This window comes from Phocoena phocoena, chromosome 1, assembly GCF_963924675.1.
Source record: "Phocoena phocoena chromosome 1, mPhoPho1.1, whole genome shotgun sequence".
NCBI lineage: Eukaryota > Metazoa > Chordata > Mammalia > Artiodactyla > Phocoenidae > Phocoena > Phocoena phocoena.
Window position 1 is genome coordinate 174,398,211 of NC_089219.1, and position 13,464 is coordinate 174,411,674.

The 13,464-nt window shown below is 34.0% G+C and overlaps 1 pseudogene; it reads right to left on the minus strand.

Moving 5' to 3' along the window:
- Positions 1-11,657: 11,657 nt before the first annotated feature.
- On the minus strand, positions 11,658-12,601 carry LOC136118641 (small ribosomal subunit protein uS2 pseudogene; annotated as a pseudogene).
- Positions 12,602-13,464: the final 863 nt, after the last annotated feature.

Below are 13,464 nucleotides of genomic sequence, written 5' to 3' on the forward strand. Positions count from 1 at the left end.
AACACACTACTGTAAAGCATTTATGCTCCAATAAAAACGTTAGAAAAAAATATGAGCCTTTTATATTGTCATTAAGTATTCTTCCTATGCCTGTTTAATCAATGCATGTTGCACTAGATGGATTTGCCATTGTATATTTAACCATTTTCCCTATTGTTTTTGTCATCTCCCTTACTCCTGAGAATAATATTGCAATGGATATCCTTACTCATAATCCTTTCTTCACATTCTTTATTTTTATTTTAGGACCACTCTATTCTCACCTGTTCTGATTTTGATATTTATCAGCTGGATATATATCAATTTGATGATGTGGACACAACAAATATTATTTTGCAAATGCTTACAATTTTCTATGCTTCTGAGGTTGAAAACTAAAGGCAAAAATCTCATAAAAGACAAATATGTACAACAGAGGTTAGTGGATTGGAGGGAATAGCAAGGGAGGAGAGTGGAGGAGGGAGGCATTGGGAAGGAATGTGCTAATATTCTATAGTCCCCTGGAATATTATAACTTTTTGTGGAATATCATGGTTCAAACCAAGATTTGGTTTTTATATTTCTACAATATGCTTATACATAAAAATCTAGTAAAAGCATACTATTTTTATAAAAAGGGCATATTCTACAAGCATCCAAGTTTTGAAAACATTTTTTATATTTTATCAGAGTTTAAGTTTTTAAAATGATACATATGAAAATGAATGGACAAACTAGAAGTGATACAAAAGAGAAGAAATTATTATTCTTATTTTATTTAACAAAATAATATTATCACTGGTTGCATTCTTATTTAGATGCTTTAAAGAACCATGGGGATATGGCTTTAGAACATAAGAAAAGGTTTTGTTTACATTCTGAATACATATTCTAGTCTAGTCATCTTTTGGGTGAGATTTAATACTTCATTCATTCTATGTGTTTGGATGAAGCAGTATAGTTTTATTCTTCTGCCTCTTTTGGTATCAAAATAGGATGACAGGATAAATAAAATACTTTGTTAAATTTCAAGAGAAAATTCAATATCTATTGTCATTTTGAATTGCAAGACATTTATCTTACAAGTTCATATGGTGAATTGAAAATGGAAAACAAGCCTGGTTACCAAATATGGATTTGTCAATTATGAGAAAGATACCCTAAAATATAAAGAAAAATAATTGTAATTATCTATGTCCAATATGAAAATTAATCCATTCAAATTGCTTTTTTTGTTTCCCTGGTCTCCTGTCCTTCTATCTGAATGAAGCAGGTACTTATAATTACATGCAGTGGTGCACAGGGTCCGCCTTCTCCCTGATACCAAGCTTTAATGAATTTCATTATTCTTTTTTAATTTACATACTCTTGCAGAATAAAGATCCCCAAATCATTAACTAATTTGATATGTCTGAAATACCAATTCAATTGTCTGGTCCCCTGAGATTTTCAAATATCTTGTTCAAACACCTCTTAACTTAGTTTCTTAATTAGATACACCGTGATGGATGGGCTTTTATATCATAGTCTCAGAGGGACAGCAAATCAGCCTAATTTTTATGACAATTTAGGAGACTTAGATTAAAAGTCATTTAAAACAATCAGTCAAAATATTGGGAAAAAATATTTAGGGTCCCATGAATAAGTGTATAATTTATACAGATCTGAGGTAAGATAATAAATGTTAAGAATGCTAATCATATTCTGATAGTGAGTGACAAATATTGCTGAATGAGATCTAAAATTATGTGGTTTTTTGGTTATAAGGAATAATACTACTTTACAAAGATATATCAGGTTTACAGAGAAAAGAAGTAAGATATTAGGGATTATAATAAACAATACTGTGAAAATTGTTGAGACTTTCAAAGGCCCTATTTTTCTGCTATCCTCCACAGGGGCTAAAAAGAATATCATTTTTTTCTATGTCATTCCTTCTATTTTGATATTTACTTCTATGTAAAGTGAATATAAAATAATATGTCCATGTTAAAAAAACAAGATTGAATAAAAGAGGGACTTCCCTGGTGGCACAGTGATTAAGAATCTGCCTGCCAATTCAAGGGACATGGGTTCCATCCCTGGTCTGGGAAGATCCCGCATGCCACTGAGCAACTAAGCCCATGCGCCACAACTACTGAGCCTGCGCTCTAGAGCCCCTGAGCCACAACTACAGAGCCCACGTGCCACAACTACTGAAGCCTGCACATGCCTAGAGCCCATGCTCCACAACAAAGAGAAACCACTGCAATGAGAAGCCTATGCAATGCAGTGAAGAGTAGCCTCTGCTGGCTGCAAACTAGAGAAAGCCTGTGTGCAACAACGAAAACCCGATGCAGCCAAAACTAAATTAATTAATTTAAATAAAAAAGATTGAATAAAAGAGTTCTATATGTGTTTTGCTAAAAGTTGTCTACATTTTATAATGGTAATATATGTGTAAGGTTTTGATATTCTGATATATATAAATATCAGAATTCTCTTTTATAGATCATATTTTAGAAAATTTGATTTAAACTTCTCAAGAATTTTTTGCGTTTTAAAATGCTTAATTTATTTTTATTAATAAATTCAGTTCTCCCTAGTCACTGAGGGGAAAACATCAGGCTATATATAGTGTCACTTTCTACAAACTAATGAGTACAATGCACTTGAACGTTATGGTAGTGACAATTTTAGAGAAATATTGGAAATATTAATTTTGTTATATTATGCCATTTTATAAGGACCTGGAAAGAACCAGGTACTGAAAAATTACGTGCTAAAAGAAAGTATTCTGAAGTACATTTTCATCATCAGGATGTTCACTAAACTGTGTCTTTTCAGCCTGGCAAAGAATTGTAGTTGTGGTGAAATGATGCATTTATATTTCAAAAGCCAAAATGATTAAAAAGCAATTAAGTATTTAATATTCTCACACATATTTTATTTGGTGTAATATAACAACCTATAAACAATTTTTATAGTATGTATTATTTTCTATGTAACTTCAATATAAACTAATCTGTTTTAGGTGACACCTCACCTCAACCAAGTGATGGCTTTTAAATTATAGCCAATAGACAAACTGTTTAGTTTAAGCATCTGAGGTTGGAATTTCCAGGAATGGCTTATTGGAATCTCTTGGATGAAACAGGATGATGAGGTGGCAAGAACATTAAACTGGAATCAGGACTTAAGGTTTCGGCTTCTCCTGGTATTAACTTTAAACAATAATTTCTACTTTAAACAACAATTTCTACTTTAAACAATAATTTCTATTACCCAAAAGTAGAAATAGAAATAATTAGAGATAATTATTCTTTATCTCTACTCTAAGGAGACTGGGCAAGGTCTTCTCATCTGTAAAATTCAAGGACTTTGAAATTGTACTTTTGTGGTTTGAATATTATAATTTATTTATATAGTAATTATACATGTGTGGAATGTGTATGTGCACACAGAAAATATATACATATATTATGTACACACTTTATACTGAATACAGGTATATGTAGAATAAATGTATAAAGACTATGCACATTATATATACAATACATACATACAATATATATGATATATAATATTTTCTATACGTTGTATTTACAATATACCATATAGGTATTGTTGTTTTGTGAAAACAAACAAAACTTGGCCAACTAAATCTGAGTACTGACAGGGAAGGGGTACTAAATTTGAGGCAGAGGCTTAATCAGTTATCAAATTTCCTTGTCTGGTAGAAACTGAAACATTAATGCTTTTATGCTGTAGGTAAAAATCAGTCTTGTTGAACCAGTGAAAATGAATAAATGCAAAAAATTTTGGCATGCTTGGGGAAATAAGGCCACACAGAGATTCAAATGCAATATGGCAAATCTGCGTGTCATTGCATTCTTGTGGAAAATAAGGAATGACTTTTATTTTCACTTTATTCTTTTGCAAACCTGATCCTTAATAGTTTTGGCAATTTTCGGTTTCCATAGGCATAATGACAGACACCTTTGTAGAATCGTCTCTTCTTGATAATAAAGTAAAATGTGATACTCAATAGTTTTGTAAAATAAAAACTGGGATGTCAACATAAAATTAAATTAGGTACCACATACCAATATAGAAATGCTCTGTTCAATAATGTAAATTGGGTAAAACCTTAGTTAAAGCCTCCCAACTCCCCAAATGACTGTTAATCCCCACAGATTTTGGTAACACATCATTGGTTATTATAAACGTCAATTCTGGGCCTTAGAATAGCATTACATCTTTAGGGGGATTTTCCTGTATAGGCAATCGGTATTCCACTGTCAGTGGAAAAAGAGGTCTTAAACCTTAGGGTGGGAGGAACTATCCCTAGATTCTTAAGCCAGTGGAGTTATTTATGGATTTTACTGTGTGAAGAGGCCAAAAGATTCTTTTAGTAGGCTGAGCTGGATCCCTGACATGTGCAATATTTCCAGGATCTAGATGGATACCCTGAAGTTCAAGAGAAACCATTTTTAGGAAAGTGTAAGTTTCTCTTTATATTTTACCTCTATTACCAAAAAGCGTCCATAAACATTTAACACCAGAGTTTTGGAGAATTAAGAAACAGCACCATGTTGGCAAAGATAGTTGTTTTGTTTTGTTTTGTTTTCTTTTTTTTTGTTGTTGTTGTTTTTTTTTTTGTTTGTTTGTTTTTGTTTTGTTTTGTTTTCTTTAATAAGGAGAGTCATTTGGAGAAATGTGATATTTTTAAAAAAAATTAAATATAAAGAGCTTCAGATATCACTTGTGAAACTCTGAAGGGATTTTAAGAAATAAAGGAAGAGACATGCAGTAGAATAAACTTCCAGTCATCTACATGAATGTATATTCTGAATTTTGTAACTTGAAAAAATTTTTAAAGGTGTCCTTTTCTTACTACAAACTACATAGAAGGATATTACTGACTCCACCTTAATGTATTTGTTTGTGCCTGCCCCCTAAAACAATTCAGTTTTTGAAAACTTAATCCCAATGGGATGGTATTTGGAGGTGGGACTTTGGGAGGTGATTAGTCATGAGAGTGGAGCCCTCATGAATGGGATTAGTGCCCTTTTAAGAAGAAGGAAGAGACCTAGCTAGCTCCCTTTTTCTGCCATGTAAAGATATGGGGAGAAGTCAGAAGTCTGCAACCTTGGAGAAGGCTCTCACCAGAAATCAAACACGTTGGTGAACTGATTTCTATCTTTTGGCCTCCACGACAGTCAGAAATAAATTTCTGTTGTTTACAAGCGGATCAATCTATGGTACTTTGTTAATAGTAGCCTGAACAGACTAAGACAGCATCTCAAGCAGGTAGTGCCCTGCACAAAATTCTTGTGTTTGGCTGAGAACTTTGTACTTGTAGAGTTTCAGGATAGAGCTTTTAATGTGAAACTATGAGGTCCCTCAACTTGGAAGAATATATAACTTGAAGCTATTGTTAAATTCCTCTCTCTGGCTTCTATGCAACATTGTCATTAAGGTTGCATCAGGTGAAGCTGGAGACAGCCTGAGCAGAGTGGTATTTACCACAGCTCCTCCCATCCTGCTGCACAAACAGTGCTTAATTCAGTCTCATAGGGCCAGCTTACTGAGTGGCATTGGTGTCTTTAGAGTTGGCATGAGTTATGTTCTCCATGTACAGACAGAACTGGCTGTATTGTAAATTCTTTTCTAACAAATATTTGCATTTGTTATGATTCCAGAGAGCCTGGCACTAGAGTTTATCAGACTGCAGTGAAATATCTAACAACTGAGTTATGGTTTTGCCCCTGAAATTTATAAAAATATATATTACACAGTAAAATACTTAAAAGAAAATCTACTGTATTAATTTTCCTGGAGAATCTAATAGCTAGAAATATTTTCATATGGGAAAATATCTAAATAAAATAAATACGTTTGCTATATTATCAATGATAGGTAATTTTTTGATGAGTATTTGCATAATTCTTTAGCTTACAGGTAAGATACAGATCACCATCTTTAAAAGATAGAAGTTTATATCTATATCTGTATATCTTCCTATTAAATCTTATCTACTTCTCTATTCTTCTTATCTACTTCTCTATTTGAACGACCTTTTTGGCCAAGCCAATATATGGATGGACCTAGAGATTATTATAATAATAATATTGAAAGAAATACTATTTAAAGAAATATTGAAAGTTCACATGGAACGTAAGAGAAAGTCAACATAACACTGATTTCACAAACAGTGTCAGATCAGTTATTCCCACGTCAGATATCAATGACTTACTATACAAATTTAGAAAAGTGCTTAAATACTCTGGGACATCAGTTTCTCCACTTATCAAATGAAGTTATTGGCGAAACACTTTTCAGGCCCTTTCAATTTTCTAAAGCAAATTATTTAAGTGAAGAAAAATATTATAGCAAGTTTGTATGAGTGCTGGCTGTCTTAACGTTACTAAATGACAGAGAGACCCATTAATGTCTTGGGAGATATTATCTCTAATTCTTCACTCAAGTCTTATTTTAGCATCATATTTTACTGTCTTTTCCATGCCTTCATGATAGGAGCAATGTACTTTTTTACAAGTTGACTTTGGGATTCATCATGTTACATGTTTGGGCCAGTGAAATACTATCAGGCATGATCAGAAAAGATTTGTTAAATATGCCCGGGAAAGATGGCCTGTCCTCTTGTGCTTCTGTAGCCTGCCATGAGAATAACATGTCTCAGATGGCCACCAGTCCAAAAAAAATGTGGAGTCACATGGAGCAGATTTGAATCCTGATGGAAATTTGAAGCTAAAAGCAGCCAACCTATAGCCTGAGGCAGAACTGTCTCACTAACTAGCAGTTCTGTATGTGAGAAAAATGCATGCTTGTTAGTTTAAGCCATTGATATTTCAGAGAATGCAGCAAAACTTCCCAATCCATTATTTCCCTCTTCTCAATGTGACTAAATAGAAAATTAATACGAGGTTAGAATTCAATTAAAGAGAAAATTCTAATTTTAAGTAAATTAGCGAAAATGGCAATGAAAGAAAATGGTGACACAAGGAGGATTTCTGCTTTTTACCATGAACTGACCATTAACTGGGACCAGATTTGTCCTTTACCATAAACTATTTACAAACTGAAAAACATGTATGAGATTACTGGCAACAAAAAACTGTGATTCCTAAGGGAAAAACATGCTAGGTGAATGCTACAATTTTGCCCTTTCTGCCTGAGCACACTTCCCAGATTCTACTGAAGGAGCAAGCAGAACACAGCATACTGCATTGATGAGGCGGAGATAGAAATCTGGGAAGGCAGAGGTGGCTGGAATGTGTGGGCCAAAGTGCCAGAGAAGATGTATTATACAGAGCAAGAGCTCCAGAAATATACATATAGGTTTGCTAAAAACTTTAGCCAAATACCAACCTGCACATACGTAGGAGTTTCCATAGACCAAAGTCAAAGGTCTCAGTAAACATTTGAGGAAATAAACAGTGGTCTCAGAATGTCACATCTTTGTATCAGGGCTAAATTATCCCTAAAATGAAGGTACGCTAGATCCATATTAACAAACTTTTTAAAAGGGTGTCAAGGAATCTGCTTGGATCTGCAAATAACATGAATGCCTGCTAAAACAAACGTAGGCACTCTTTAAAAGAATACAAAAATATCCAAATAATCAAAAACATAATATTCACCACATCTGACATTTAATAAAAAGTCCTACTCATGTAAAGAAGCAACAAATTAAGACCAAGAAAAAGCAGAAGTCATTTAATAGAATTATTCCTAAAATTGAGAAAGATGACAAAATTTGTACACAGTTTAAAATAGCTATCATAAATATACTCAATGATTTAAAGGAAATTCTCAACATAATGAGGAGAGAAACAAAATATAAAAAAAACTAAATGGAATTCATAAGAATTAAAACTATAATGTCTAAAATAAAAATTCACCGGATGTGATTAGTTCAGATTAGATAACTTTAAGCAGAAAAAATATAATACGAAAGACGAATTTGAATTTATACCAGTGGTTCGCAAAATTTTTGGTCTCAGGACACATTTATACATATAAAAGTAATTGAGGACCCCAAAGTGCTTTTATTTTGTAGATATCACCTTACACCTGTTAGGATGACAATTATTAAAAAACTAAAAGCTAATGTGTTGGAGAGGATTTGGAGAAATTGGAACCCTTGTGCAGCCATTACAGAAAATAGTACAGAGGTTTCTCAAAATACTAAAAATAGACCTATCATATGATCTATCAACCTTACTTCGGGTTATATAACCAAAAGAATTGAAATCAGGATCTCAAAGAGATATCTGCATACCTGTGTCCATTGCAGTATTATTCATAATTAGCCAACGTATGGAGACAACCTAAATGCCCATTGATGGAGGAATAAAGAAAATGTGGTATATTTCATACAATGAAAATATTATTAAGCTCTAAAAAGAAGGAAATCCTGCCTTATATGACAAGATGAATGACCCTGGAAGACATTATGATAAGTGAGATAAGCCAGACACAGAATTCCACTGGCATGGTTCCACTTATAAGAGGAAGTTAAAATAGTCAAACTCATAGAAACAGAGAGTAGAATGATGGTTGCCAGGGGCTGGGGTGATGAAGAAATGGGAGGTTTCTGTTCAACTGGTATAAAGTTGCATCTAGGTAAGATGAACAAGTTCCAGAAAGAGGACAGATCTCAAGTTAGTGTTCTTACCACAATAAAAAATAAAAACTGAACAAGTATTAATATGTACTTAACTGATTGAAAACAACAGTAAAATCAATCTATTGTTATCTCTAATGTAAAAAAATATTTAAATTAAAGAGAACTATATATATAAAATCATGAGAGAGGTGCAATGTTTTAGATTTTGAAATTTTCTGCAATATTTGTATAAATATAACTGGATTCTCAGATTTCTTTCTGCATTCAGTCCATGGTATTTTTTTAAGTTCAAGTATATGAAGAGAGGGCTTCCCTGGTGGCGCAGTGGTTAAGAATCTGCCTGCCATTGCCGGGGACACGGGTTTGAGCCCTGGTCCAGGAAGATCCCACATGCCACGGAGCAGTTAAGCCCATGAGCCACAACTACTGAGCCTGCACTCTAGAGCCTGCGAGCCACAACTACTGAAGCCCGCGTGCCTAGAGCACATGATCTGCAACAAGAAGCCATCGCAATGAATAGACCACGCACCACAACGAAGAGTAGCCCCTGCTCACCGCAACTAGAGAAAGACCGCACAGCTACAAAGACCCAGCACAGTCAAAAGTTTAAAAAAAAAAGTATATGAAGATAATCTGGTCTTTACACAGACAAGTAATTTGAAAAGTTAGGAGTATTTTAAAAGTCTTTTCAGATATTTGTAGATATTTTCTTTGATACAATATCAAAACTTGGTAAGTGGCAGCTTCTTAGAAGTTAGTTTCAATAAGAAAACTGAAACCATATTCATGTATTTTTGTAATTTGTTACATTAAAATTCATTAGTCTATCTTGTACTTTGAATGGATCTTTTCCAGATGAATGGTTTTGTAACATCCTCCATTAACCATTTAAGAAAATATCAGTTTACAGAATTATGCAGAACTTCCAAATGTATGAAAAAATTACATTCAAAATGTGTAGTTTATAACATAAGTAGACATAAAATATATAATAACTATTTTCCAGAGGACAGGAAGGAGAACATTAAGGTATATTCTTGTAAGATTATACAATTTAAGTGTAGTGGCATAGTATTTTTTGATGGTGAGAGAAGGACTGTAAACTTCATCTATAATTGTAGTTTTTTCTAGTTATCCTATCAGTTCTGTTAATTTTTATTTAAGTAAAGTTTATCTATTAGATGCATTAAAATTAAGATTGTTATATCCTTCTCATAAATCATTCCCTCTGCCATAACATTCTCCTCTTTATCCATGGTAATATTTCTTATTCTAAAATCTACCATGTCTACTATTAATGTTACTCCTCTAGGTATCTTATGAATAGGTTTGATATAATGTACCTTTTTCAATCCTTTTAGATTTAAACGTATTCATTTTAAAAGTGGTTTTTATGTAGAAAACTTATAGCCTTTTTTCACCCATTATGATAATGTCTGCCTTGTTCCCTGAGTGTAAACCTTTTATATATAATACTGTTATCACCTGAGTTTAAATATACCAGGTGCTCTTTATTTCCTATTTCTGCCTTTGTTCTTTGATCCAGTTTTTGCTCTTTTCCTGCCTTTACTTGGGTTAATTTAATACTTTTTAGCATGGTAATTTTTTTGTTACTATTAGCTTAGTAATTATGTTTTTGTTTTTTTCTTTTTGTCATTGCTCTAGGTTTTACCAAATGTATTTTTTAAAGCAACTCATTTGCTAAATTTCAAATAAATATGATAATATAAATCAAAGACTAATAGTTATATCAAAGTTTAATTAATAATCAGAAAAATTTGTTTATAAATCATCTTTATTTGCACTACTTTTGTTTTGAGGAAGTTTTGTTCAATTTTTTTTATTATTACTCACTTTAGGAAATTATAGAAGCCTTGAAGTGCATATTTTTACAAATTTCAAATCAGTGTACCAATAAATACTCATTATATTTAAATAATTTTATTAATATGTAGACTTATTTTAATACTTCTACTTTCTGTCAAATTAATTTTTTTAATGGCATGTTTTTCCCTAAGTCTATTCCAAATGAAATTCATTTTATTCTAAGTAAAACCCTACCAAATTATGCAGTAAATTTCTGACAACTTTATCTGGGGCTGACAATGAGGTAATGGTTGTAGCAAACATCAAAAACTACTTTGGACCTGAACTCAAGCGACAGACCAAGCTTGTGTGAATCCAGACCAACGCTGTGCTCAGATTTGTATAATTGAAAGATATAAGAGCTAGCGATTAGAGACTGAAAGAATAAGAATAACTCAACCTGAATTAAACTGGAACACAGAAAGTGACATTAACAGCACAGAATTAGAAGGCAGAGTGAATGCTAAACAAAGACTTTTCAGCATTGTCAAGAAAGTCACTGAAATATTCTCTCTGTGGGATATTTGTAGCAATAGCTAACCTTGTACTAATGGAATAATAATGCATAAAAGCCATAAAAAAAGAACAAAAGGTGCAACTTACCAGAAGATATATGCTCAGTATGCAAAACCCAAGTAAAAATACAGCCTTGAGTACATGCTTCAGAAGATAGCCCATCAATCTGTGAACAGAGAAAAAAAGCAAATAATTCAGAGTATTTCTTTTAAGAGGTAAAACAAAGTTACAAGAAAAAGAACTTCTTTTGCTACTATTTCCATATGAAATACTGTGGAAAGAAACCAAAAAATAGAAAACGTTTACAATTTACATATTAATAAGAGATATACCTCTAGCTACTTAGGTCTTTATATTTTATAGAGTTCGTTTTTTTTTAAATAGAGCAGCAAGATATCACGTGTGAAATACGAGTAAGATATATTGCTTTCTTTAAACGTTTCTTTAAACGTGGAAAAAACAAACTAAAACGTAGCTAAGATCATAAGAATTAGCAAATTATTTGTATAAATGTTGAATTTCTTTTATGAAATGGACATTATCATGAATACCTTTATGTATTACCTGCAAATGAAAAGTGGAAGCTTACTGCCAACTGGTGACCCAAGCTGGTTTCTAACGTAGTTGAATTCACTGCATAATTTAGAAATTGTTTTAGAGACTATTTATTTTCCATCCCTTTTATTTCCATTTTCTGGGTTAGAGTCTGCAGAAGAACAGCTGCGGACCATTCAGCGGTTGCTCCTCCCATTCCGTGGCCTGAGCAGTGGCAGCTGCAGCCCATCTTCAGTGGCATCTTCACTGACCGCTGTGCACTGTGGTTCTCAGTGGGGAACTAATGGGCAGGCACAGAGGGCGCCTGCCGCCTTCAGACCAGGCGGCCACCTCGGGTTGAGCAGCCGTAAATTCAGGAGCTGGAGCAGTCCGTTCACTCTGAATTCCTCTTTGGTCACAGCCTTCTCAGCTGAGGCCTGCCCTTTCTTTACCACCTGTTGAGGATCTTCACACAAGTGGAGAGTAGGCGGGACTCCCGCAGGTGCTCACGGGAGAGGGAACCGAGCATGCGCAGAACTTCCCCGGTCAGCGTCCGTCAATCACGTCAGACCCGCAGAGTGAGCTCCCAGTTGTTGCAGAGATGGCGGAGTACACAGATCCCAGAGACTGGTTTGTGTTACACGGAGCAGTGGTAGGCAGGTTCACAGAAGATTTCTTTCACGCCAGTGGTCAGGCCTGGTGTCGGGAACCACCACGAGTCGCGGCTCCCGGAAGCCTGCCGGGCTCCGGTGAGTGAGGTTCCATGAGCGAGGTGACCAGCAGTAGGAGTGGCGCCCATGGCAGCAGCAAACCTCGGCACAGCTCTCTGGCTGGTCTTCCTGGAGGTTATGATACTGACATCAGCCAGGTTTTCAACGGCAGTGATGGCAGGAGAGGACAGCAGAAGCTTCTCCCAGGTTCTCTTCAGATTTAGAGGTAATGCCATCACTTTTCCTTCTTAGTTAACTGTCCGATTTGGAGGTCAAGGTTGGTGCCACCTAAGTGGGTTCCTGCTGCAAGGAATTTGAGGACATCCTCCTTCATTTGTAGGACATCAAAAGCTCTGGACATTGTGAAAGTTTCCCTTTAAGTTATGCTGGGAACCCAGAAAAATGCTGTATGGATCTGTCTCTGGTATCATGGAAAAGCTTAGAAATCTAATTTTGGAAGCCCCCATATACAAAGCTAAAGGACAAACCACAGACTGGGAAAATACACCTGCAATACATATAACAACAGCAAAAAAGTATTCACATCAAGAACATAAATAGAACTACTACAGGAGAGAAAAAAAACACGATTATAAAAATGGTATATGGGGTGCTTGTGTGCTGTGTGTAACTCTTAGAAGAAAGAAATGGGTGGCTCTCAGGGCTAAGGGTGTTTTGTTAGGTGCTAAACAAAGTTCCAAGTTCCAACACACTTCCTATTTTTCCTACAGCATTTCTAGGATTAGGGGAAGGGACATTTATAAATATATTTGAAAAATATGAATAATCTAATAAGCATAGAAATGAATAAGCAGTTTACACACAAATTAACATAATGATGCATAAATTCATATGTAATTAAGTGAATGCAAGTCAAAATAGCATTATACAATTTTGCAAACATTTAAAAATATTAATGTGTAGTTCAACCTTTGTAAAAATTATCAGAATAATTAAAATGTGTGAAAGATAAATTTTCATATATTTCCTGCCCTATCAGTTCCATAGCTGGGAATGTCCTATTTTCATATGTGCAAAGAAATATATAAAACAAGTTTATTTCAGCAGAGTTGTTATTAGCCAAAAAAGAAACAACTTAATTTATTCTATAAAATTCTATGCAGATATTCTATGCAACTGTTGCAAGTAATTTAAAAATCATGAAAACAACAAAATAAAGTATTTCAATGAAATGAGGAGTATATTATTATAGTCCTGTTAGAA